Here is a 5,003-nt window from a genome sequence, read left to right on the forward strand (position 1 = left end):
TTATTTATTTATTTATTTATTTTTGTAGCCATGGTCTTATTCTGTTGCCCAGGCTGGAGTGCAGTGGTGCAATCACAGCTCACTTCAGCCTTGAACTCCTGGGCTCAAGTGCTCCTGCTTCAGCCTCCCCAGTAGCTGTAATTACAGGCATACGCCAACACACCTGGCTAGTTTTTCTTTATGTTTTAAAGACAGGGTCTCACTGTGTGGCCCAGGCTGGTGAATTCATTATTTGATCCCTAATGTGCTCCTCCACCTTTATGTTCTATCTCAGTTGGTGGCCTCAGCATTCACCCTAAAAATCCTAGGAATAGTCCTCAATTTCTCTAACTCCTACCTCCACTCCCATGCAATCAGTTTCCAAGTTCTACTAGTTTTACTTCCTAAGTCTTATTTGATTCTGTCCTTTCTCCTCCCTTCCAGTCTCCCCAATTCTGCCTCCAATCCTCGGCCTCTCTAGTCTGGGATGTTGCATTAGTCCCTAACTAGTCTCCCTGGCTTCTTCCTTCAAGCCCAATAAAGAAGAAAGAGTGAGCTACATAAACACAGATCTGATTTGATCATTTCTTTGTTTGAAAATCTTCAAATAGTTCCTCTTCAATGAACTGTAAAGCTCATAGCAGGGGTTTATGGTTATATACAACATATCAACCTGGTTACATACAACATCAATTTTTCTCAGACTTGGATGGGCAAACTTCATTTTTATATAAAAATAAATACCATTGTATAATAGAATACAATGAATAATTTGCACTAAGTTTAATTATAACATTTGGAAAGTAAAAATCCAATGCCTTAGTGGACCATACCTATGATGGCATAACCTCAACCCCTCTTCACCCCTCCTTCCCCCAGTAAGTTCTATTTGTTATTTCTTGTCATTCCCAAGGGACGTCTCCCACGTATTCCATAGAAGACAGGAATTTCATATACTTTATGTCCTATGTTAGTCCCAGAGTCTAGAATAAGATCTGGCACATAATATGTACTCAGTAAATATTTATTGAGTAAATAAATGAACCAACAACCAATCTGCCAGCTGACTTCACTACAAGGCTAGATGTGCTTTGTCCTTTCGCTTTGGCTCTGTGATATGGTTTGGATTTGGTCCCCTCCAAATCTCACGTTGAATTGTCACCCCCAGTGTTGGAGGTGGGGCCTGGTAGGAGGTATTTGGGTCATGGGAGGGAATCTGAGTTTTATCTCAGTTGGTGGCCTCACCATCCACCCTAAAAATCCTGGAAACTGCAGTAATGAGTGATTTCTTGCTCTGAGTTCACACTGGTCATTTAAAAGAGTGTGGTACCACCCCCCCCCACCGCATCTTGCTCCCCCTCTCACCATGTGAGATGCCTGCTCCTGCTTCACTTTCCACCATGAGTGAAAACTCCCTGAGGCTTCATGAGAAGCTGAGCAGATGATGGCGCCATGTTTCCTGTACAGCCTCCAGAACCATGAGTCAATTAAACTTCTTTTCTTTATAAATTACCCAGCCTCAGGTATTTCTTTATAGCAATGCAAAAACAGACTACCACATGCCACTGTTTCCCACTTTTCCACCTCTGCAGCCTGCTCAGCCACTCAGAGAAACATCCTAGCTGCCCACCCCCCCACCATCAAGGTTACACCATTGTCCGTGCCAAAGGACATGACAGAATAAGGCTGGATCCATGCAGATGCAGGACAATGGTCACCTAAGCTCTGAAACAGTTCTGTTTGTGCCTAGAGTCTCAAACACCCTTGGGGTTTCACCAGTTCCCAGCTAACTCTCTTTGTAGGCAGCTCAGAATCAATCTACAGGGTCCTGTAGACCCCATACCAAACATCCTCTTTCCCCAGCCTGTTATAAAGTGATGACATCCACACATCACAATGGCAACAAACATCCTGGAGGAAGCTGTAAACCAAACTGCTAACTATGAGTATAAAACTAAAAAGAAGTTCCGTTATTTGGGCAAGCCTATCTGCAATTTGGAGAGTTTCTCTAGAAAACTATCCGGCCTCTAGACCTCAGCTTAAGTGCTCCCTCTCTAAGAATGCATCTGATCCTTTACATCCTCATTCAAAACTACACACTCCCTCAAGAACTAGTGCCTACTTCTGCTACCACAGGGTGCAGCCTCGGGTTTGTGGAGCCATAAGCCAATACAGTTTTCAAGACCCTTTTTAAGCAAAAGAATACAAAATTACAAATATAAAATTAGAATGCCAAGATAATATTATTTATAAAGGGAAAAATTAATACAGATTTTTTAAATCTGAAAAACATACTACCTATCCAAAATATAGAAAAAAACACATATTTCATTAATTAATGGCCTCATTTCTCTAGAATACCTTTCCTACCTGTTTTCCTATTTGTTGGTTGCATACTCTTTATCGTCTTTTTAACAATAATTTTGTAATATTACTTTTCATAGAGAGAGGAGGAATAGAATTTGGTCTTTCCCATGCGACAATTGATCAGAATTTATTTTATTATTGAGAGTTGGGCTTTATAAAACATGCTACATTATACATAGAAAAAATCTCTATACTGTTACAAACACAGAATTTCTGATAAATTCTATTTCACATGATTCTTCTCAAAAAAATAACATACGGTTGTCATTTTATATTAAACATCTTCCATTTAAACTGAAGATAAATGAGAATCAAAGCCTTCGCTTACAGATTCCACAATGGGAAGAATTTTCCAAGGACTAGCTTCTGGCTCCATATATTTACAACCTTGTTTTGTCTCCACACACTTTCTTTTTGTGCCAGGAGTGTGGAATATATTCACATCAGTTTAAAACTGGCCCTGTCATGCCCCAATGTTAGGTGAGTTGGCACAATGAGCAATGCAAGAATTCCTAGAAGACATTTCTACACCAAGATGATTAACAATAGCTTAAATATTCATGAAAGCAACCAAAAAACACATAAACATAATGCATCCTCAGCTCGATTCCCCTTATTGAAATCCAAAAAATGCCCACTGCTAGTCTTATGTTATTTAACACAGGCAGAAGTAAGATTCATGGGAAGTCAGAATAGAGAGAGGGCGCTCTTACCTGAGTGTGATTAAAACAGCTAATATTTGCATGTTTTACAAAAACATATGACCATGTGAACACTTTGCCAGGGCCTTGGAACAGGCCCAGGGAGTAAGTGTTCTGAAGCTTAAGCTTCATTAACTTCACAGAAAAATCCATTTCTAATCACTGCACTTACCAGATTGCATATTAATTAATTAATCATGATAGCTGGGAAACGATGGCTAATGAAAAGGAAGAAGTCAGGCAGATCTTGCAGAAACTGCAGGAACTGGTAGATCAGCTCTATTCATTTCAAGACTGCAATTTCAAGACACGTAGTGTTGAGAATGCTGGGGGGAAGCAACAGGATGTGCAGGAGGAGATGCAAAAGACCCTGCAGGAGATGTTGACGACCCTGTGGCAGATGGGGGAAGTCATAGGTTTAATCCAGGGCAAAGTGCAGCAGGGATGCTAACTGGAAAGGCACTGAACATGACTCCTGACTGTGTCTCTAAGGCTGAGGAATTTCTATCAAAGACTGTGAAGCTAGAGCCTGAGCTGGTGGAAGTCTGACACCAGTTGGGTAAGAGATACTAGAGAAAAGGGGATATTGCAGCTGCAAGAATAAAGTCTCCCTACAAAACCTATTGACAGCGCTTCACCAGCTGCGGAGTAACACTGGAGATGAATATTCTTATCATGTCATGGACAGTCACCAATAGGCTAAATTGGCTGTGATGATGAAGGTGCACAATGGCCACTCCTGGCATATTCTGGAGAACGCATACTTTTCTCTTCACTTCAATAACAGATCCCTAAGATCTCCTAGCAAGCCTTCTGCCTAGGTCCAAGCAGAGAAGGTTGACAGGAAGCTTTCAGCAATCCTGACCTTCATCAAAACAGAGCGATGTTACAGAAACATAAACGAGTAATGAGAAGGTCCTGGGGACTTTTCTTAGGCTGCAGCACTGGACCCTGGCTGGCCAGAGCCCTGGCAACAAGAACAACTCCAGGAATTCCTGGAGAGAACAGCCAGCCTCTTTGATAGCAAGGGAAAGATAAAGAACAAAAAACTACAGAGCTAGGAAGCTTGCACTCAGCCCATCTAGGCCCTGTGGTGATGGGCACCGCCCAGTCAGCCTCTGGAGAGAAGATGACCCCAGACCTCAAGCCACTAAGTGTGCTGCATTGTGTCTTAGTCCATTCAGGCTGCTAAAACAAAATACCTTAGACTGAGTGGCTTATAAACAACAGGAATTTATTTCTCACAGTTTTGGAGGCTGGGAAGGCTAAGATCAAGACACCACCAGATTTGGTGACAGTAAGAGCCCCTTCCTCATAGACAGTGTCTTCACACTGCACCCTCACTTGGTGGAAGAGGCAAACAAGCTCCCTTGGGCCTCTGTTATAAGGGTGCTAATCCCATTTATGAGGATTCCACTGTCATTATCTACTTCCCAAGGTGTCCCCCACCTCTTAATATTATCACTTCAAGGATTAGGACTTCAACAGATGAATTTGGTGGGGGACACAAGCATTCAGACTATAGCATAGATTTTCAGTATATTTACTTATTCAACAAGAATTTAGTGAATTCCTACTATATACCAGGTGTTGTGTGCTAGGGCCTAGGGATTCCACTATGAGTTAAATCAGGCATAATCCCCAGTCACACGGAATATAGAGCCATAGGGAGGTGCAGACATTGATTAAATTATCACACTAATAGCAGGATAATTACAAACTGAGGTAAGTGCTAAGAAAAAGAGAACCCACTGCCATAATGAAGGATGTTGGCCTATCATTTGATTAAAGATAGCTTCTGTACAAAATAAGGCACATGAAGCTGAGGTTTGAAGGATGAAGAAGAATGAACTAGTTGAAGATGATCAGCCTTCAAAAACAGCATCCAAATGAAGGAGCAGCATGTACAAAATTGCTGTGACCTCTATCTATCAACCATATACTTGGCCTTCTGGC

This window comes from Sapajus apella, unplaced genomic scaffold (genome assembly GCF_009761245.1).
Source record: "Sapajus apella isolate SASKATOON/1434 unplaced genomic scaffold, GSC_monkey_1.0 scaffold66, whole genome shotgun sequence".
Lineage (NCBI taxonomy): Eukaryota > Metazoa > Chordata > Mammalia > Primates > Cebidae > Sapajus > Sapajus apella.